This window comes from Triturus cristatus, chromosome 2_1 (genome assembly GCF_964204655.1).
Source record: "Triturus cristatus chromosome 2_1, aTriCri1.1, whole genome shotgun sequence".
NCBI classification, from domain to species: domain Eukaryota; kingdom Metazoa; phylum Chordata; class Amphibia; order Caudata; family Salamandridae; genus Triturus; species Triturus cristatus.
Genome location: NC_140581.1, coordinates 1,121,721,884 through 1,121,745,745, shown reverse-complemented (window position 1 = coordinate 1,121,745,745; position 23,862 = coordinate 1,121,721,884). Strand labels below are relative to the sequence as shown.

At 41.4% G+C, this 23,862-nt stretch overlaps 1 long non-coding RNA gene across 2 annotated transcripts in view; it reads left to right on the top strand.

The window, feature by feature from the left end:
* The first annotated feature begins 13,607 nt into the window (after positions 1-13,607).
* The window catches only part of LOC146866450 (uncharacterized), a 184,552-nt gene continuing 174,297 nt past the window's right edge, over positions 13,608-23,862 (top strand). For both annotated transcript variants that reach the window (XR_014971455.1, XR_014971449.1), the window contains exon 1: positions 13,608-13,701. This is a non-coding gene — a long non-coding RNA (uncharacterized LOC146866450). The remainder of the gene's footprint in view (positions 13,702-23,862) is intronic.

Below are 23,862 nucleotides of genomic sequence, written 5' to 3'. Positions count from 1 at the left end.
AGCGGGAAAAGCCCCTGGGATGGATTGTATCCCGGCAGACTTACTTAAAATCGACCCCCACCTTTGGGTTCCCTATGTTACTCAGCTTGCAAATGCCATTGCTAAGGGGGCTAGGATCCCTGAGTCCTGGAAGGGGGCGGAAATTCTTCCTATATTTAAAAAGGGGGACCGCTCGGCTCCCGGAAACTACCGCCCCATCAGTCTCATTGACTCCCTCCAAAAAATTGTTGCCAGGATGGTCCTCGCCAGGGTTCAGGGGTGGATGGAGTCGGAGAGCATCCTTTCTCCGATGCAGGCTGGCTTTAGATCAGGTACCAGCACCATCGACCAGGTCTTCAGATTTATTCTGATATACTGGAAGGTGGTGCTGTTGGGCGGCGGGTCTATCTACGCCGCCTTTGTGGACCTGAAGTCCGCCTTCGATCTGGTGCCCAGGGCAAAATTGTGGGCTGTTCTGGGCACCTTAGGAATGCCACAAGAACTCCTTGAACTCCTGGTAAGATTACACGAGGGCAATTTTCCTAGGGTGAGGTGGGGAGGTCAAGGGCAGGTGACGGATAGTTTCCCCGTAACACGGGGTGTCCGCCAGGGGTGCGTTTTAGCACCTACCCTCTTTTTACTGTTTATTGACCAAGTGGTGAAGTTCTTTGCAGACACTCCTACTGATGCACCGACCCTGGGTGGGACTAAATTTCCCTTGCTCATCTTTGCAGATGACACTTTAATCCTATCAAAGACGCGTAAGGGCCTCCAAACGGCTTTAAACAGATTTGAGGATTTTTGTAAATTAAACGATCTGCAAATAAATGTGAGCAAGACTAAATTTATGGTTCTAACAAAAAATCGCCCCATAAAGAGTTGTATAAGCATGAATGGTGTGGGTCTGGAACAGTTGGTGGTTATGACTTATTTAGGAGTAACTCTAGACTCTCGGCTACGTTGGAAGCCCCAGGTTGATGTTCTTCGCTTAAAATGTGCACGCCTCACGGGCTGTTTGATCCAGGAGCAAAAAATGTCTCTTACCAAAAGGGTAATACCGCCACTTAAGATCTATGACGCAAAAATGAGTTCAGCTATACTGTATGGGGCCGACCTGTGGTTTTTTTTGGACCTATCCCCTTTGGTAACAGTCCAAAACAATTTTGCGTAATTTGGTAGGACTACCCCAATCCACCCCAATCAAACCTCTCTTGTTGGACATGGGTTGTAAGTCTATCAAAGAGATGGCACGATATCGGTTGGTTGCGCTGTGGAGACGGATTTGGATATCGCCGGATCTAAGCCTCTTTGCTACTGAACTTGCGGAAGTAAGATCTATCCTGGGTTCTAGCAACATCCCTTGGTTCCGTGAAGTGAAAAAAATCCTGGATGAAATGGGTCTTATCCAACTGTGGGATTCCCCGGGGAGTTCTGTTTTCCCTTCCAAGCAAGCCTTCAAGTCACTGTACTGGGCATCAGTTAGACATCAATTCGTTGTGTGTTCCGATGGCTCTTCCCTTTCTGGCAGATTTCTGGTGCATAAATTAGATCCCTCTCTGGAGAATTACTGGGATGTTATCACCAAGAGTCTGGACAAAAAATTATACCACCAGTTTAGGGTAGGTTGTTTGCCAGTAAGGTCTTTTTCCAAAAAATGGGCTGGTAGTTCGAATGAGTACTGCCCCTGGTGTAACGATCAAAAGGAGAGTGTGGGCCACTTCTTCTTTGCTTGTCCCGCTTATCATGCCCCAAGGAACAAATGGATTAGGCCCATCTTCCAACGGATGAACATCAGAAGATGCATAGAGGCATTGTGGGCCCTAAGAACTAACACCTCAGAATTGGTTGTAATAGGGGTAGCAAAGTATCTAGGGTGGGCTTGGGTTATTAGAGCCAGACATTCTTAATTATCCTGGTTTCTCAATTTTAACATTGGGTTTTACTTCACTTTATACTGCGTCTTTAAATACTGTTTAATTCTTTCTTAAATTGTGCATTGCTATGCACTAATATGGTGTTTTAAATAATTTGCATGTATGATTGATTGATCTTAATATCTTTTTATGTAATTGTCTTTTATGATATAACAATCGAAATAAAGACGTATGAAACCTGAAACCTGGATACATGTTTGGCAGATCATATGGACATGAGACACATGATGATCGAATGAGAAGGTGGCGGAATGCGAGTATGACTGAGGGTTTGTTTCCCGTAAGAACTGCAGGAGAGAGTGAAGGAAGAAAGTGTATAGAAGAGAGGTATAATATAGAACCTAGAGGGTATGGAGTGAATGAATCAGAGGATGATGTTCTTGATGACATGTTCTATAAAAATCCACCTCCATATTGACCAGAACCAGAAATATTAACCCCAAGTGCCCCAATGAAAGAAACAGTGCGAATTATAAAATCGGAACCAGAGTTCCAAGATTTGGGAAGAAACAATTCCATTAGAGAGGTAGAAAAGAAGTCCGGAGGAAAATTAGATGGTGAAAATTCAGCAGAACTAGCAAAAACGACCCTAGAATTGACAGAGAAAATAAGAGAATTGACTAAAAATCTTGAAGCAGTAACCGTTCCAGTAACGATAGGTCCAGTAATGCCTATTTTTAATAAACAGAAAGATAGCGAACACTGTTTGACGGTCCCTTATAAAAGTAATAAACCGGTTGAACAACCAAGAATGAGTCAGAATGATAATCCATGGAGACAGACTATGAGTATGATTGAGCCAAATTTTTCGAATAATCCGTTTGTAGGTCAAAACTGTGCAGAAAGGCATTTGACAATAGTGGAGTCAATATCAGAAACACCAAAGGATTTTGGACAAGGAAATGTAGAGAAGCCAGTAGGACCCTCTACAGAGGAATTAAGTGAATGGTTGAGAAGCTTGCAAAAGAAAGACAAAGAATCTCAGTCAATAGATGTGGTCAAACTACGAATGGTACTGGAAGAATTAATAGTAGGAACTATCCCTACGGAAAAATTTAAAACTTACCAAGATGAGGAGTTGTTATTTCTATGTAAAAGCGAAACATGGAGAGCAAAACGTCTCCATGAAAGATTAGAAGAAGTGGCAAATGAAATGGGTATTGATATTGAGAAGGTAAAAGCACTACAGAAACCCTATCGAGTAGATTTCACTGAAAAAGACACTGAAAACATGAATACCACAGGACGAATAGGTCAGATTAAAGAGATAATTATTTTATTGAGAAAATGGGGAGATGTGGACAAATGGGAGAGTAGATGGTATCGTAAACGAGATGAAGTTTCAGACAAAACCTTTTCAGCTTTCCCTGTCAGAGAGAAAGAGAAGATTGTGACAGAATGCCCTATGAGAGAGATTCCAGGAGGAGGATATGTACATATACCATGGACTAGACAGGATATTTTGTCATTTATAAATGACTTCCCTCGACTACGTGAAAAACCCGTCGAGTGGTACAGACAGGTGGACAGATTTGTAAAATTATCCAAAGTATTGTGGATTGATTTAAATAGCTTGTTTGACATAATAGTACCAGCAGATCTATGGACAGAGTGCAAAATCATGATAGATTGGCCGACACAGGAATACCCAAGGGATCCAAAAACAGGGGCTCCAGACCCCGAGGTCATGAAGAAATGTGAGCAGGTTATGGCATTTTTGAAAAACAAAGTACCTCCGAAAGAGACAGACTGGGTAAAAATTGACAGAACACATCAGGAAAGTAAAGAGTCAGTACATGCCTATTATGAGAGGTTAATCCTGGCCTTTAAACAATTTTGTGGAGATGAAAATTTAAGTGAAAAGGATTTGAGTCATTTTGTATACAGATTTGTATATGGTCTTCGTCCAGAAATTAGCAAGATGATAAAACAGCATACCGTAAATGGCAAAATAATAAAATAGATGAAGTACTGAGACATGCTTAATATTTCAGTGATGAGATTGAAGCAAAACAGCAAAAATTGAAAGAAAAGGCTATGTGGGCACAAGTAAAGGTAGCGGAGAGACAGGAAGCTCAATTAGCAGAACAAGCTGGGTCAAGACAAAAATTTAATCCTGGGAAAAATAAAGGAAATATCGAGGAAGCTAAAAGAAATTTACGTGTCATAATTGCGGTAGGATAGGGCATTGGAAGTCCGAGTGTAAATTTCCTCCAAGTACTAACGATGAAAATCCATCCTTGAATCCACAGGTGCAGAATGAGGTGAGTGGTCAACAGCAACGATCACAGCTGGTTGTAACACAACAGAATCAGGTGCCAAAACCACCTTTTCCACAGAACAAAAATTGCCAGAAGTATAGTAAAGAGAATGGATTCTACAACGAAGAACAGGTAAATAAGCCGCCATGCGCTAGCGCTGCTTCGCAGTATTGGCTGCAACGCGATGAAAGCGATTCAGAAGAGGGTTATTGACGGTGTCGAAGGGAGGAAGAAGAGTGCGTACTTGGCGCAACTCTAGAAGTAGACCAGACAGGCCCATTTGTAGATGGAAAAGTTAATAATGAAAATATTACTTTCCTAGTTGATACTGGTGCTACTCGTTCAACTGTTAGATCAGCTGATGTCAAGAATCTTCCTCTCACGGATGAAACGATCCAAGTAGTTGGTGTATCCAACAGACAGATTAAAACTTACCTTACAGAACCAGTGAATGTTAGTATAGGGAAATTCTCTGAAATGCACCGGTTCGTCGTGTGTGACACCAGTCCTGTGAACTTGTTAGGTAGAGATTTAATGTGCAAGATGAACTGCACTATATTTTGTACTCCAGTTGGAATAGCCTTTGAAACACCAGATGATGATGTGCTGTATAAAATGACAATGGCAAACAGGGAGAAAGAGGTTACAGGAACCTATGCTGTATTTAACCCTGATGAGTTGCCAAAAGAATTAAAGCAATCAGTTAAAGCAGAAGTGTGGGATTACATAGGAGAAGACGTAGGTTTGATGAGAAATGTAGATCCAGTAAAAATAACTGTAAAAGAAGGAGTGAGTTACCCAAATGTCCCACAATATAAATTGACACCTGAAATAATCGAAGGAGTTACTCCTGTGTTTGAGAAAATGATAAAACAAGGAATTTTGAGAGAAATTATGAGTAGCCCATGTAATTCACCAATAATGGGACTGAAAAAGCCTAGTGGGAAGTTCAGGATAGTGCAAGATCTGAGAAAGATAAACAAAATCGTTGTACCATGTTGTCCCATTGTACCAAATCCATCTGTGATTTTGTATCAGATCCCTCATATTGCAGAATGGTACACAGTGATTGATCTGTGCCATGCTTTCTTTTCCATCCCATTACACCATGACAGTCAGCAAAGTTTTGCATTTCGTTTCGGTGAGTGTATTTTGGCGTGGTGCCGAATTCCACAGGGGTATACAGAAAGCCCCTCAATATTTAATCAGCTATTGAAAAAGTCTTTGGAAAGTCTAGAAATGCCTGAAAATTCCCTGTTGGTTCAATACATCGATGACCTGCTTGTGCCATCGAAAGCTCGTGAAGCTTGTGAGGTAGACACAGTAGCCTTGCTAAATCACTTGGCAGATGGAGGACTAAAAGTGTCACCATCGAGATTACAATTTTGTAAGAAGGAAGTACAATATCTAGGATATAACATTGAAAAAGGACTGAGAAAAATAACTATAGACAGAATCAGGATCATAAAGAGCATGAGTCCACCTATAAACCAAAGAGAAGTGAGAATGTTTCTGGGAATGGTTGGATATTGTCGTCAGTGGATAAGCAATTTCTCATTGCTTGCAAAACCTTTGGTACGTTTGACAAGAAGTGATGTGAGAGATCCAATTGATTTGAACAAGAGGAATTGACAGCATTCAAAAGATTGAGAGAAGGATTGTGTGAAGCACCTGCATTGGGAATGCCTGATTATGAAAAAGAATTTGAGTTGTATTGCAGTGAGAGGAATGGATGTGCACTCTCTGTTCTAGTACAGAAGCATGGAAAACTGAGGAAACCAATTGCATATTTTTCATCCATGTTGGACCCAGTAGCTGTAGCCCTTCCTGGGTGTTTGAAAGCAGTAGCTGCTACATGTCGAAGTTTGGAACAGAGTGAGGGAATTGTGATGGGATATCCTGTGAAAGTGTTTGTACCTCATGATGTGGCAATCCTTTTAACAAGGAGTCGTACTCAGTATATGATGCACAGCCGACTGACTAAGTATGAAAAGATCCTATTGGGTGCAACGAATGTAAGTCTTGTGAGATGTGTGAATGTGGATCCTTCAACACTGTTGCCAGACGTAGAGAATGTTGAAGTAAGAGATGAAGCAGTTCATGACTGTTTGGATGTACTTGATTATTGTACAAAATCACGACCTGACATAAAAGATGAACCCTTACCAGAAAGTGATTATATCATGTTTGTTGATGGATCTTGTTTGAGGACAGATGATGGAGTGGTGGGTGCAGCATATGCGGTATGTACAGTTGCAGCAGTAATGGAAGCATCCTATTTGAAAGGAGTAAGATCGGCCCAAGTAGCTGAACTTGTTGCCTTGACAAGAGCATGCAAGATTGGGAAGAGTGTGAGAGTGACTGTGATAACTGATAGCCAGTACAGCTATGGGGTAGTCCACGACTTCGGCCAAATATGGCTGCAGAGAGGTTTCCTAACCTCGAGTGGAACTCCCATTAAGAATGCTGAAGTGGTTGGAAAGTTGCTTGAGGCGATACAGCTGCCTAGGCAATTGGCTGTGGTAAAATGTGCTGCCCATAGTCGCAGTGGTGACTACATTGCCACTGGTAATAAATTTGCAAATGACATGGCGCAATACTGTGCACTAAATCAGAATTCAATCAATCGGGCAAAGGAAAAGCAGTTGATTTATTGTTTCCCAATGCCTGATAGCATGATGTGTGCCATGGCACGGATGTATCATGGACAGGGACATATATGGAGAGACGCCATGATTAGGTCCTTCAAACAAACTTGGTATAATGCAAAATTCAGACTTGTAGCAGAAAGTCTTTGTCAGAGATGCCTAATTTGTCAGCAATACAATCCAGGAAGAAAGACAGTAGTCAGTCTAGGAACAATAGGTCAAGAAGGAGGGCCTTTTACCAGAAGGCAAGTGGATTTCATTGAAATGCCTCCCTGTAACAGGTTGAGGTATGTTTTAGTTATGGTATGTCTATTTTCCAGGTGGGTAGAGGCGTTCCCAACAAGAAGAAATGATGGAATGACAGTGGCAACATTACTTTTGAGGGAATTTATCCCTAGATTTGGGTTCCTAGTGACAATTGAATCAGACAGAGGAGCACATTTTCATAATGAGATCATAAAACTGATATGTGAAGCATTGAATGTACGACAAAAACTGCATTGTGCCTATGGACCAGAGCCTTCTGGTGTAGTAGAACAAATGAATGGTACTATCAAAAACAGGATAGGGAAAATGTGTTTAGCCACAGGTATGAAATGGCCCGATGTCTTGTCTCTGGTACTCATGACTATTAGATGAAATCCAGACAGAACTACTGGTTTGAGTCCACATGAAATTGTCATGGGACGAGCCATGCGTCATGTATTTATACCAGTCGACAAGCTGATGACTATAACAGATGACATGGTGTTGGAATACTGTAAAAGCCTGGCTGACGCAGTTCATTCTGTGTTTCATCAGGTTGGAGCGGATGCCACCACTCTTGAAAAGAAGCCAGCCCATGATCTAAGCCCAGGGGACTGGGTAAGGATGAAAGTCCACAGAAGAAGAAACTGTTTGGTTCCCAGGTGGGGAAAACCAAGACAAGTCATCTTGACCACAACAACAGCCGTGAAGTGTGCTGGATTGAAGAACTGGATCCATGCAAGCCATACTTTGAGAATTCCAAATCCAGTCGACAGCAAAGAAAAGGAGTACTTTGACGAATCAGAATCCAGTATTGAGTCGGATGACGGAGAGCCAAAAGACAAAGAAAACCCTGAAAGGGGGGAAACTGAACCAAGTTTAACTTTGGTCCCCAGAAGTAATTCTCTGAGAAGAAGGTTACAGATTTCTGATACCAGTTCAGACTCCGAGACAGAACAAAGAGCACATTTGTCCAGGAAAGAACAAGGGAAGAATAAAGAAAAGGACACTGGAGAGACAATAAAAGAGATTCATGAGAAAGAAGTACCAGATGAGAGATTGAGAGAAATAACACCCTTAGATGAACAGGTGCCAGATACAGAGAGAGAGGGAAAGATTATTGCGGAAGACCCCCGAGGAGGTGTAGGGAACTCCAACATCCAGTTAGAAGCAGGGACAAGTAGTCAGCAGGAAGATTGCGTGTCGGAGATTCGAGGAGGGACAGAAGTAGGGAAAACAAAAGAAGTGGTGGAAAAAGAAACTGTTGAGAGTAAAAAGCAAGTTGAAACAGAGTCAGAAGAAAGCGAAGATGAAATACCAGAACGCCGAGTTCTGAGAAAGAGAGCTTGGAGGACTGAAAAGAACAATAAAGGGAGTAAATTGAAAAGAGCGGCAAAAGACGATGTTTGGCCGAACAAAATAAATAGATTGAGATATCGGCTGACACGAGTAAATTCACCAAGATCAGAACAAGTGAATGAAGTGGCGAGTCAAGAGAAATCAAAGGAAGAAGAAACAATTGTGGTTAAGGAAAGTAAAAAAACAAGGAAACCTAACCAGAAGTATAAATCACCGGAATGGACATATGTGGCCCTGCCTGAAGTAAAAGAAGAGGCGGATAGCCAAGGAAATCCAGAGGTGGTTGTACCGGAAGTGGTTGAGGAAGACGAAGAATCGGAAATCCTGAGAGTTTTCTTGTCCGATATTGGAGAAGAAGCGGATGTTCAGGACAATCTGTATACTGAAAACGAAGGCAAAGTGAAAGATGATGAGATGCCAAACTGAATGAGACAAGAAAATTACTGATGGAAAGACAATAAAACACTGGAAAAGACAAAAACTGGTAGAACCACGTAGGTGCTTAGAGCCTTGGGTTAGAAAACTAGTTGTGAAGTAGACGAGGCTAAGTCAAAAGACACGGTCCATTTTAGCTAAGGTGGCAAACATAGAAAGTAGCAAAAGTAGATGTACCTTCTTTAGAAGATGGTGCAAAATGTGTTGTTATTGTACAGGATTATTAATGCTTCTTTGGAGTATACTGGCTCTACTAATTTCATTTAAAGTTACTATAGATACATTAGAAGGACATAGTGATAACATAACTAATATAGGGAAAATTCAAAAGGTAGTTCCGACTAGAATAGATAAAAATTATTTGCATAAAGACAGGTCTATAACAGATTTTTCTAATAATGAGTTTTCGAAATTGTTATATGAATATGTAAAAACAATGGACGTAAGGGATTGCTACGTATGTATGCAGTTACCTGCATCTGTATCTGAAGGAGTGACTTATCATCACCTTCCAGTAACATATGGAATAACATGTAGTGTAATAGCTAGTTTATTTTATCAAACAGGTAAATTAGAGTATTATTTTTCAGATGTAGTTACTATATTTTCACAAGTACCGGCAATTAACAAACTAAACAAGGTAAAACCAGTAAAGGTATTAGGTGAATTTTCTTAGAAACAAAAGAACTAACATTAGAATACATATTTAGAAATAACTTGACTTGTAGTTTAAAGAAAGAAGAGAAGACTTTTCTAGATATGGTTGAAGAAAGGAGATTGAAAATGCAAAGAAAAGCTTCAGAAGGAAAAGTGGAGGAAACAGTTTGGGATGTAGAAATGGAGAAACATTTGAAAGGGCAAACAAGTCCAACTATGGCTTTAGATTGGCCTCAGAAAGGGAAATTGTGTATAAGAAGGAATCAAACAGCGTATGATAATTATTTTGTAGGGAATAGTGAGTGCCATGATACATACCGAATCATGGGAGGATGGGGATTTAAAGGTGGAAAAGATCCAGTTTTTCCAGGACTGTATTTTATTTGTGGGAACAGGACATATTATTGTTTGCCAGACCATTGATATGGTACATGTTATGTTGGCCTGGTTTTTCCAAAGATTTTTCACATGGATAGAGGAGAAGATGGTGTACATAGTTTAGGTAGTTATTTAGCATGTAGTAAGAGAGAATCTTGGACAGAAATTGTGGGTGACATTTTTGGAGCACTGATACCCGCAGTGGGAATATCTCTGAATGCAAACAAAATTAGAAGACTTTCAACAGTAGTGGATCGCTTGTCAACAAGCACCGCTGGAGGATTCTTATTGGTAAATACTGAAATGGTTGCTATGTGTGCTATGGTAATGTAAAATCGACTTGCCCTTGATATTTTATTGGCAAAAGAGGGTGGAGTCTGTGGAATGCTGAAAGTTCAACATTGTTGTACTTACATACCTGACGAAAGTAGAGATTTGAAAATTTATATTAAAAATATTACAGAATTGCATGATAAATTGCACCACTGAAGGTCGAAGGTGTTTGGGAGAAGATTGGTAAGAAAATATCATCTATTAAAGATTTTGTAGTTAAACTTGGTAGTACATTTTTTGGTAAGATAGTATTTCCATTAACATGTGTGGTTTTCTTAGTATTAATAATTAGACTAGGATGTATTTGTCGTAGAAAAGATAAAAATCTGAAAAGATTAAAAAGAGAAAACTTAAGGAAAAGAGATAAGAAACAAGAAAGAGAATTTGAAGAAATAGAATTAGAAGAAATCAAGGAGAGTATGTATAAAACAGCAAAAAGAGAAGAAACAACAGGGGAACTGAAATATGAATGAAAGAAGAAATCAATTTGAAATTCCGTAAAAGGGGATACAACATTTTTTGTTGGTGTGGTGATATAATCACCAAAGGGGGGATTGCTGGAGCGGGTAGTACAAAATTTTGTATACCCCCCCCATTCTGCATGTTTATATTAATCTAAATAATCAACTAATAGTAATCTTATTAATTGTTTGCAGTGAAAAACGTATCAATTATATTAACAAAGAATTACACGTGGGAATTGCACTTTGCATGGCTAAACTAATTGTAAACTAACATATGTACGCATACTAATAGTAGAAAATGAGAATATTGCATGATATATGTTGCTTTTGTGATGTAATTGTAAATTGTGCTTTATTGAGTGAGTATAAACGCTTTGGATGTTGCTATTCTGCTAGATAATTACTTACACATAAGGGTATTAGTGAGGGTTTAACATTTTATTAGCCATTTCAATGTTTTAATTACGTTTTTGTGTTTGTTTTGCTTAAGTTGCCCATTTCGGCCTAACTCAAAATGGCTGAACGAGACGTTTGACGTGACTGCCGTTGAGACACGAGGTTCTGGGTGAAGTGCGCATGCGTCACCGCCAGCAACAGTGGCCTAGTCCTAACCCCAGGAGCTGATGTTCCAGTCAAGGTCGCTCCGGGAGCTTCGCCAACGACAAAACAAAGGACAGTCTTAAAACCGGAACCAGCAAGTGTGATGACTTCATTTTTGCGGACTATGTGAGAACTTTAACGGATGACCCCGTGTCCACCAATGGGGATTGTTGAAACCCTAAATCTTGATACATTTTGACATTAATTTCATTATAAAAGTAGGTAAAGAATTGAACTAAAAAACTCTCTTCTTTGACAAACTCGTTTTCCTGACGTTATGCTGACGGAAAGGACGGTGACACTGCTGGACAGCTGTTATCCTGAATCTTTGAGAGACTGAAATGCGGCCTAACTTTGATGAAATAAAGATTTTTCCTCGACTTGACTGACTTAGAGGACGACTATTAGCCAGATTAGGTAAATATGATGTTCTGCAATGCTGATGACGATTTCTAACGATTTGCAATTTTCTTAGATAAATGATATTTGATTAATTGATAAATGTGTTGTGTCGATTATTTGAAGAAGAGAACTAGGATAAAGAGTAGTGTATAGATAAAGGAATTTGGTCACTAAAACCATAGATAACAACTAAATAATTCATCTCCTAATGAGGGGAATATCACAAGGTTGCAGTCAACGTATTTAGGGTTAGGTAATAATATATTCCTTTCATGTCAACGTTTGGAAGCTTATTCCTCTAGGGAAGCAGATCAGTGAAGTATGAGTGTTGGTGTTATGGGCCCCACCAATGAATGTTCTTGAGTGAATTAGCTATTGTGATATTTGGCCTGTGACGAAGGGGGAATTTGATGTTCCATGCTGCAACACACACACACACATATGCACCTATGGATTTATGGTTGGAAAAAAGCAAAATAGATCCGCAGGGATTTGACTAGGCTGGAAATTGCCCCCGTTACATATAGATGTCATGTCATCAAAAATATCAGCTATAAATAATATCCTAAGTGAAAGACAGTGACAGGGAAATACGAATTCAGTGGTATTACAGTTGGTTTGTACAACCATGGATCCTAATAAAGAGCAGGTGGGGTGACATAATTGTGGTAACTGGTTCCCAGTGCAATGCATCTTTTCTGCTTCCTTTTCCTTGCTGCTCAGCCAGTGAGGATGTGCTGTGGAATGTTGGTGTGCATGGTGAGGTATTGGAATATTGGGATGCCTGGTTATGGAGTGTCAGTTGAGAGTATGGGCTAAGCAGCAAGGAAGCTGCTCCTGGTGGGGCTCGCTTTATGATCTACATCTATCTTCAATACCATCTATGAACTACTTCAACAAACCTTCTTCATTATTCTACACCTCGGCCACTGGACTAATTTACTTTCATTACATTTGGTGACGATCTGGAAAAGAACCTGCGTGTTCCACCTGATGGACTACTGAAATTTGAAACATGAAGAAAACTCCAAGGTAACGAACCTCTTTAAACTACAAGCTACATATTTAAAAGCATACTGGCACCCCTTAGCCCCACCAGTGACCTGTCCATCGGTTGCCCCACCTTAGTGTGCCAGTCCCCGCTCTACTTTCCTGCTCCCTCACCTGCTCCTTAGGGTCAGTGTCCCTGTCTTGCCACTTTGGGACAGTGTCTCCAGAAGTGCAGTTTTCCTGCTGCCTGCTACATTGAAGGGGTTGTTCCCAACTCAACCCAAATGTGCTAGTTCCTGCTCCATCTTCACTCTTCCTCCCTGTCTTGCTGCCACATTGAGAGAGCATTTTCCTGCCCTGCTCCCCTAGAAGTGGTATCCCTTTCTCGGTGTCTCCCTGACCATCTTCTGGAGCTGTTCTACCATTTCTTGTCGGAAGTGTCTGCTTACTTGGGACAACGTTGATCTGAGCAGGTGCCTTACCTGCCTTGTATTGGTGTGGATTGATACTTCGTGATTTGGGGCTGAATTGAGGCGAGCTGCACTTCAACTGGTGAGCCTATACTCTTGTTTTTGATGCAGGAACTTCTGACAATGCATTGGAAGGTAGTTGTGACCATATAGCCTTTTTGCCGATTTCTACATCTAGAGTTTTCTGTTTGCCATACATCTTGGCAGTTTAACCGCTGTACCTGCAGTTTAAATAACAATCAGGGCGGGGCCACCTACCTTCATTTTGGGCCTCGCGCAGATGTCCTGGTGATCTTCGATGCTCCAGGAATCCTCAGGAGTGACGTTTCACTCTCCTTTGTTCTTTCACAACTGTGCAGCAACGTTTGGCGCATGATTATGCCTAGAGCCACTCGGCACACCGTGAGTGTGCGTGACGCCATTTTGAGGTAGGTAGCACCTATGTCACTCTGGAGCCTCTCATTGCTGCTTACTGGTGATCTTATGCTTCAAAATGTTCACTGCCAAGCTCCCAATAATGTTTTTTAATCTTCAACGTCAAAAAGGTAACTTTGGGGGTTTTCATGTTACATTTTACCACATATGGAACGTTTTGCTGTTTCTTTTTTTTTTAAAAAAGTCGAGTCGGATCCTCCTGGTGTACTTTGACTTCGTTACGGTCTGCAACATTTTTGGGCACTGCTTTCTCTGTGTTTTGACTCTTTGAATTTCTCTAATGTACGTGGACTTCTGTGGGACTTTGTGTGAGGAGTCGCTCACCGGGGAGAAGTACCAGATCTTTAAAAACTTTCTTGTATGTTTCCAATGTTTACTGTTTGGTTTTACCATGATTTTGTAACATGTTTTCTACATGTTGTTATCAGTTCAGTTTACTACATTCTTCTTATCTTGAAAATTTATTCAATTTTACACATGTTTGAATGTGTTATTCGTGAACTACTGTGCTTGGTGCTTTTCTTACTTTCATAGTGAAGATGCACATCGCAACTAGTTGGTGCAATCTTTCTTTACTTACAAGTTCTGTATGGGAATTCTTCACTATATGGGGTATAATTTATAATAGCCTTTGGCTATGTGACTTTCTACGTCACCTACATTTTTCTTGCATGATGTGATACATTTCCGTAATTTGTTGACAAGTTTAGTTAAATGAATTTTTCTGATTGAGGTATGTTTTATAATAGCCTCTGGCTATGTGACTTTCCACCTGTGCAATTCTTTCTGTGTGGACTCGTCACCTTTCCTTGCATGATTCCTTATTTTACAGTACTTTAATTACAAGTTTTCAAGAATTTTCCTCTAGTTGAGGTATGAGTTATCATAGCTTTCTAGCTATGTGACCATCCACCCCTTTGCAATTTAATGTGTGTGGATCCGTCACCTACATTTTCTTTATATATTACTGTACAGTATTTGGTTTACAATGTTCCTGTTGGAATCTTTTGCTGTGATTTTCGTTAATTTCTGTCACGTTCTATGCTACCTGTGTGCATAAGTTTTGTGCGTGGATAGTCTGGCATTTTAGGTCTTATTGCAGGTACTTCGACTGGGTGCAATTTTCACCCTTCTTCATGTCTGCGTGTAGTGTTTCCTGTTTAGTTTCTTTTGTTAGGAGTACCTTGTGCTTTACAGTTGTTGTTAGTACTCCTAGCGGGTGCATTTCTCACCCTTCCTTTTGCTGTGTGTGTAGGAGATTCCTGCTTGGTTTCGCTTGTTGGGAGTACCTTTTTCTCTTTCCTGGTTGTTGTACTTTCCTTTTCATTTTTTGGCGTTCGCTGTTTATCTTTTACATGCTGGTCTGGCCAACTGGTGTGTACTGGTGTACTCTTCACGTTTTGTCCTGTGTTTGTATTTCTATATGTGTTTGCATTGCTGTGCGTATGGTGAGAAACATGCCTTATTCTCACTTTTTCTTCTTCATTTAGGTGTTTTCCTTGCACTATTTTGTTCTCTTTCAGCCTTTAATATGTAATTTTTGTAATATTTTAATGAAACCAGGGTTGTAGCTTGCATTTTCTTGTTCCGTTTTTGCTGTGTAAAAGGGGAAGATGTGTGTCATGTCATTATTCACTAATCTTTGGATTGTCTTCTCCTTCCTTATTGTAGTGTTTCATTTGAATTCATCTTAGTTATTTATTGATTGCCTTTCCATGAATTGCTTTGTGCTGTCTAAGTTTATATTACGTTGTTGGCAGCATGTTCACATCAATGTTACATATGCAATTGCTATGCTAACTTCTGGTATTATCACTTTGTTACTGATTTGTAATGGGGGAAGATGTGTGGTATCTGGTTCCCAGTGCAATGCATCTTTCCTGCTTCCTTTCCCTTGCTGCTCAGCCAGTGAGGATGTGCTGTGGAGTGTTGGTGTGCATGTTGAGGTAATGGAATGTTGGGATGCTAAAGGATGTGCCTAGCCTACCAAATGAGGGCAAAGAGGATAATGAAACTCTGTTGAATAGATCGGCGCACTGGTTAAAGTTAAACTCAGGTTGGATTGGAGACTTGTTCCATGAGGTAGTATGTTACGAGAGTGCCCTTGTTTGGGAATCCACCCCTTAACAAAATGTAAAATACTGTGTTATGAATTTTCGCAGGCCCTTTATAGTGGCTAAATTATTACAGGTCCTGTCGCAGGGGTCCCCTCACTCATGTAAAATTGAAGTCTTTCCTTTGGGCTATTTCTATAGACCATTAACCTATAGAAGGTCACATCTTTCTACTTCCGAACCCTGCGCAGTCATCAATGGATTCGACTCCTTAAGAGTCACACAACAGGGTACTCAGCAGGTTTCGAATTATATATTTCTGCTCCCATTACTATTTCAAATAGAATACACTCCTTTATCCCATTTAGAGGAGCAGGATTGACGTGATCTTAATACAGAGACTGGAATAAGAACAGGGGTCTGGGGCTAGAAATTATAAAAGGACAAAGTAGGAGCACGGAGGAATAGGATTCAAACGAGGGTGATATAAATAATGCAGTGAAGATTATGAGCTGGAATGTTGTCGGAGTTAAGCCAAAAGTAAATAACCCTGATCAACAAAATACCATCAAAATTGGCAACATAATTTGCCTACAGGAAACTTGGGCTGGGGACAATATTTTAATTAATGGTTTCTTCTGTGTTCAAACCCCAGCCACACCATCATTACGTGGATGAGCAAAAGGGGGCCATGCTATATTATTTCAAATCAACTGCCCTCCGCTGTCAGGAAAAGTATGACTAATACACCTAACTACCAACTTGTGTTCCTTGTAATTCATCAGAGATACAAGGTTATCATAATTAATCATTATAATAACCTTTTCAATAACACACGTACCATGGTGGTGACAGAATTAAGAAAGGATCTAGAGATTTTTTTAAATTAAGACGGGTTAAAATTATATATACACTTGGGCAGGAGAGTTTAACAAAAATAAGTGTCAGAACAAAAGTGGTGCAGCTTGTGGTTACACTGATTCTTTTGGAGTAGATCAATCCCATTTCCCACGACTCATATGGGGAACAATTAAACAAGGTATTATACCAATTTAGCCTAGAGATAATTGATCAGAAACTGGGATTAGATGGCTCTTGTAGGAAGCTGGACCTATATATACTATTATGCACAAAAAGGAGTTCAAGGGGGTAAGAAGAAGCAGGTCGCCCCCCTCCCCCCCAGGCGTATATACTATACCAAAATGAGGTATAGTGTGCACAGAGTCCAGTGTAACCCGAAAGGTAGGCAGAGGTAAAAGTAGATAGCACCTTAATCTCTTTTTGTGGTAGTGCGGGAGAACAGTAAGGCTTTATCAGAGGGTATTGTTAAACATTTGTTGTACACACTCAGGCAGCAAATAATGTCACACACTCGAAGACTGAACTCAGACCACTTTGTTTGTATCAAAAATATTGTTAAGGTATTTTATTTCTATAACCAAGCCAAGCCTGGTGCATCTAAGTGAAATAATACTTTGCAAAATCTTATGCAATGTTTTACATTTGAATGCAGGTTCAAATGTAGTTGGTTAAATTGCAGGTAAGTCAATATTTCTAAATTACTTTTCTGTTACATTACAGATTACTTTGTATGTTACTTTGTATGTTACTTTTTAAGTTACCGTTTATACTATTGAAGGAAATGAAGGTAATGCTTTGTAGGTAAGTACTTATTTGTGGTGGTTGGTATTCTGGGGCGGGAACCAGGGTTCCCCCAGGGTCAAGGATACACTCTCGAAAAACCCTCAGCGGCACTAGGGCGGCCAGGTGCAGAGTGCTGATGTCCAATGTTATTCAATAGGGGATAGGGGGCCTCTGATTGGTGGTTACTCATGAGCAGGCCACAAGGTTGTGAGAGCAAAGCTCATGGAGTTAGGCTCAGGGCAAAACTGAATATGTGACAATTGAGTTTATATTTTAGATGTAAAATAACCTCATGTGCAATAGAATTCATTGATTCCGTTGGAGAGGAAATGAAACACCAAGGAGCCAATAGAAAGAGTTAAGGAACAGAAAGCCTTTGCATACAGTGAGTCTATAGCAGTTAATGGAAGAAATTATTAAAATAAATCATCCTCATGGGTTTTGGCTTCTTGTAGCGAAAGATGGATTATAGACAGTTTGCTCTCATATAGTTCATTCATCACTGCCAGAGTTGGGTTTGAATTTGTGACATAACTGCATGTTAGAAGGTCACAGTGGGGACAGATGTTCAAAATTAATAGGTAATAATAGAATTTGGACATGATTGTAAAGTGCATAGTGAGCTTCCTACTATATACATAGTAATAGTAATTAGAGTTGTACTTAGAATATTTCCTGATGGCTATTTTTGCTGTATCTGAGAGTTGCATTATAAGAGACCTACAAAAAACCTTTAAAGACAATGGTTCACAAAACTGCAGTAAGACCTGTGTCGATATCCTAATGGAGAGACAGTGTGTTCATTATTTACAAAATCATCAAAAAACACAAAGCAAAAACAAATACAAAATTATGTGGGTAAAAGGTTGGAAGTCAATAGATTTGCACACCTCAGGCATTTATGCATATAGGTACTTCATCAATAGATATATATTGGAAACAGTCACGGTAAAAAAGACGTCTTTTGCTCCATATAAATTCAAATGAGCCAGTTTAGAGTCAAGATGCACAAGTCAACGACGTTTCGATCCCAACTAAAATTGGGGGATCATCATCAGGACACGCAAGTATATGCCTGAGAGATAGCCTGTGGGTACTTCAAGGGTTAATTCCCTTAAAGAATACTGAGTAAGCATAAATAAGGAAGCTGAAGCTCCACAGGAATGAGCCTGATGTCGCTAAGAATAAAGTGGCAACTGCAATTATGAAAATCGTGGCGGAAGGGAAAAACAGCCGGCTACAATCAAAAAGTGAGAGTTGCAACTTTGGGCTGACATTGGTCTGTGGTGGACTGGATGTAGGCTTATACTGGGACAACTTTGGTCTTGGGAAGAGTCTCAAAATCTGACAACACTGCAGGACATACCAATTCAGTGTACACAATATAAAAGGAGTCTGTAATTTTGGTGATTCAAATAAGTTTTGGACCTGAAAAAATGTCTCCATACCTCTGAGTCAGTTTCCTGTGAGATTCTAATCCAGGTTACCACATGGATTATGCATATTGAGAATCTATCTATGAACACTCTACACTTTCTTTGGGTGGAAGGCCCCTTACAGTATAGTAGACTTGCTCTTTTACAGAGAAGAGACTTCTTTATTCAAAACACCTGTGAAGATGGAGGACTTGGCCCCAGTTGGAATCCTCTCTTTTGGGCTTCCATCTTGTTTCCTTTTTTTAATTTATTTTGTACAATCACAAATCCTCTCATCTTCCAGACAGTGCTCTATTTTCCAACATAAAAACTGGCAGCCCCAACAATTTATAGATCTATTGCTTTATTGGACACCAACAAACAATTTGTGCTAAACTGTTACTATGAGATTTGAACATCTAGCCCCCAGAAAGTAAAGTAATCACTCTCCATCAAACCAGTTTAAACCAGAGTCTGACTATGTGGGATATTTTCCCTTTCTGCTGGGTCACCCTGATTTTTTTGCCTTTTTGCTGAACCCTATTTTGCTGGCAATAGAACTCTGTGCGCTTGACCCCTGCTAACTAGTGGTAAATGTTTATGCTCCTCCTTTTAACATGGTACAATTGGTATATTGCTGATTCACACATTTAACTTACGTAGAAGTCCCAAGTATTGGTACCAAAGTGTACAAAGGTCAGGTAAGTTAAATGTCACCCGTGGGCTGCAGCACCGTTTGTGCCAGCCATTTAGTGACAGGGTAAAGCATGTCTCCAGGCCTACCACTGTAGCCTGGCTGTGCAGTTTTAACCCCTTCGACGCGCATGACGGAGCGGTTCCGTCATGCACGTCGGTTGCGCTGTGCGCATGACGGAACCGCTCCGTCATGGCCCCGCCCGCGCACAGAACCTTCAGCGCGGCGCGGAAATCCGCGCCGCGCTGAAGGGGTTAAATTGTCAATTCGATATGTCAAAATTAACCTTTTTGACAGGCTTAAACCTCCCTTTTACATATTAATAAATCAGTCTTTATTCGATTTAAAAATACAATCATAAAAGACACAAACAAATAAAGACTGATTTAAAAAAAAAAAAAAAAAAAAAAAAAAAATATTAATAAATCACTCCTAAGGGAGGGCCTATTGCCCATTGGGTAAGATGCATGGTATTTAAAAGTAGGACATGAGGAAGTTCACATTATCATATGTCCTTACAGCAAAAAAGCATAAAAGCTATTTTACTGTAGCAAGGTTGGCTGCTTCCATAGGGAAACACTGGATAACATTATCACATCTCATAATGCTAATTTCGGATTGGTAACCAAAAATAAATATTTTAAATGACTAATAGATAGATAAAATACAATTTAATGGTGATGTTGAATTTTGTCTAACTATTAAAGGAAAAAGTACTTTAGAAAAGTTACCTTTTTTCCTGCCTAACACGTCTGGAGGCCTTTCTGTATGTATTACACTGTCACCTTGCAACTTGATGGCCTCTCTGTAGCAGGGCCATGACAGTGGGCGTTGGGTGAGGGGAGGGATTTGTCCTCCGATTGACAGGTTGCTAGGGGGATGTACCCAGACCCTTGGTGCACTTCAGATGGGCCTACCAGTCACAGAGAGGTGTAGCTCACGTCTGGGCCTGCCTCCCCTTTTGTCCTTCTAGTCACACAGGCACCAACCCCGATGAGAGAGAGAGCTGCCCCAGAACTGGCTTTGAGTGACCACCAGGTTGGGGCTGTGAGCATCCTCTATAGCACTAGAGTGTTTGCTTGACAAGTTTGACAGATCTGCTGGAGTTTTACATATATAATTTGGGGCACACTTCAAAAGAGGAAAACAGAATGTCAAAACATGTTGGGCCTTATTACTAGTTTGGCCTCCGTAAACTGCTGTACCGGCGGTGGCAGTCCGACCACGATGAGCTCAGCCGTATTACAAGTTGGGTGGATTGGCTTTCCGAAGAACGCAGCCGAACCGCTGACACTGCCAGCCAACTCCGAGCAGTGCGGTTGCAGGGTGGGCCTATGAGGCTGTGCAAGGCTCGGATCAAGAGTGAAACTGCCTGACCTATCACCAGTTACTTCACAGCCGGCGTGACCGTGGCTGTCCAACCACCACATCTGAAATGGCGAAGGGAGATTTATATGGCAGAAACTCACCTCTACTCGTCTTGCACCGCCATGGAGCCTATTGAACATATCCTGCCGCTGCTCTACCTTTTCAACCATCTTTAAAACCCAGTCCACCGTGAATGAAATCGGTGGTAAGACCTGTTGCTATTGATTCCTCTGCAAAACGATGCACTGCCATGGACAAGGCAAGGGAGGTGGGGGTCCTTAAGTAATTTACACATATAGAGGGGCACTATCTGGAATCGTTTCATTACAGTCATCAAAAATACATCTGCAGGATGCCCTCCTAGGCCAAAACACTGGAACTGCACAGGCATACTGTACATAAATGGACATTAATAATAATAATAATAATCTTTATTCGGTTTTTTAGCATTGCAAAACCATAAAAGATATCATAGCATACAAATATTCACAGTAAAGTTTGTTTAAAAAGTATAGTTGAATATACAGTTAAAAAGAGAAAATGCAAACGGTTAGATGGTATGCGAATTAGTCCTCTGTTTTACAGGTTATTTCTGTGCCTCATGATACACTTTAGAAAATTCAGTACGTGGTAAACAGTACATTCGGAGTCCAAAGTTTGAAGTGCCAGCATAGCTGGACGGCATTGTCTGTGGCCCCATTTTTTTAGTAAAGGGATTAGCCAGATTTTTCGGTGGGTATGGAAAAACTTGCAAAACAATATTGTGTGCATGGTGGACAGTTGGGAAAGATCATCACATGGGCACGGATCCATCTGAGTATTCCAGTTATTTTTTTCAGGAAATGTCACTAGTCTGAAGAAGAGATTCATTCTGAACCTTGTTAGGAGCATCTTTTCATATGTTGTGATCTCCAGAGTCAAATATGACTGAATTTTCGGGGACTGCTGTGTCATAGTTGCGTGAGTAACAGATTTTTTCGCAATCAGCGAAGTCAGTCTCAGGGATTCCAAATGGCTCAGCGCAACTAGTTTCAGTTCTTTTTTGGATATTTCTTTCAAATTTTCTGGCGTGTGGTAATATTTTTGTAGACCCAGGTCGGAAAAAAAATGTCTTACATAGGAGAGCCAGGCTATTTTGTGAGCGTGGTCCAAATCCATAGTGTCGTGTAGAATGCTTTTAGTCAGGCTATTTTTTTCCGACAACCAAACTCGCCTCCAAAGTAAAAGAGGTTGGATTTTCATTAAATCTTCGATATGTGGGATTCCCAGTTCCATGTGTGAGGCATAGGTGGAGGTGCCTCTTGGAGTTGATAAAAGGAATCTCATGAAGATATTCTCCTCTTTTTGTATAGAGCCGGTGGGTGTATGTCCCCAGATCCCTGCACCGTATAGTGCGATGGCTTGGCATTTCGCAGCATAAATCTGTAGCAATTCTACTGGTGGTCTTTTCCCGAGTTTATTGGAGAATTTCATCAACGCCATGATCGCTCGTTTGAAGAGATGTCTCCTGGCCTCAACCGCCGCTTTCCAGTTTAGGGCGTCATCAATCATAATGCCTAAGTAGGGATATTGTGAGGTCTTTTCAATTTTTTGATCTTTCAGAAAGATGGACTTAGTTACTTTTCTTGATCCACCGACTACCATGACAAAAGTTTTTTTGACGTTAATGTGCAAGTCCAAGGCACCCATGAAGTCTGCGTATTTAGATAAAGATTTCTGCAGTTCGATGGGGGTACGTGCTAAAATGACTGCATCGTCCGCGTAAAGCAGCGCGGGGATCAAGCGATCTTTTGCTCTAGGGAGGTCCCTCCCCCCTCTCAACATAGTCTCTTCTAGGCCATTGGTGTACAAAGAGAAGAGGAAGGGTGCCAGGACGCAGCCTTGCCTCACTCCCCGCTCTACCCTAAATGGTGACGTCAGTTCTCCTTTTGTCCCGTACCTCACTCTCGCCGTGGCTTCACTGTATAGCTCCCTCAGAAAGTCCAAAAGAGGGGGGTCTACTCCCATTGCGCTCAGCAGTGACCAGAGCTTCGCGTGCGAAACGCAGTCGAATGCGGAGGACAAATCCACATATACCATGTAGATGGGACCAGGTTTAGCATGGGTATATTTTGATGTTAACAAGCTTAGATTTAGGGCCTGTTCGACAGTTCCAAAGCCCTCCCTGAACCCGAACTGTAAGTCCGAGAGGATGTTTTTGTCTTCTACGCATTTTCGATTTTCTGTTTGGGATGCTGTTCTGCTTGGGTTTTCGGATCAGATAGAACCCGCTCATCAGAGCCTCACTAACCCAGCCAGAACGTTACCCCCTCCCTAGAACCTATTTACAATAGTGCAAACACATATATCTTACCACCTAAGGACAGGGAATTCCTACTATACATACCAAGACCTCTTACAATCGGCGGCCTCGCGATCCCATACGGATCCAGACCTCTCTGCCCATACGACAGTATCACAAGTGGCGGCCTCACGGTCCCATACGAACCCAGACCTCTCTACCCAGACGGCAGTCTCAGCACAATCGGCGGCCTCGCGATCCCATACGGATCCAGACCTCTCTGCCCATACGACAGTATCACAAGTGGCGGCCTCGCGGTCCCATACGAACCCAGACCTCTCTACCCAGACGGCAGTCTCACAAGTGGCGGCCTCGCGGTCCCATACGAACCCAGACCTCTCTACCCAGACGGCAGTCTCAGCACAATCGGCGGCCTCGCGATCCCATACGGATCCAGACCTCTCTGCCCATACGACAGTATCACAAGTGGCGGCCTCGCGGTCCCATACGAACCCAGACCACTCTACCCAGACGGCAGTCTCACAAGTGGAGGCCTCGCGGTCCCATACGAACCCAGACCTCTCTACCCAGACGGCAGTCTCAGCACAATCGGCGGCCTCGCGATCCCATACGGATCCAGACCTCTCTGCCCATACGACAGTATCACAAGTGGCGGCCTCGCGGTCCCATACAAATCCAGACCTCTCTACCCAGACGGCAGTCTCAGCAAAATCGGCGGCCTCGCGATCCCCTACGAATCCAGACCTCTCTGCCCATACGACAGTATCACAAGTGGCGGCCTCGCGATCCCACAC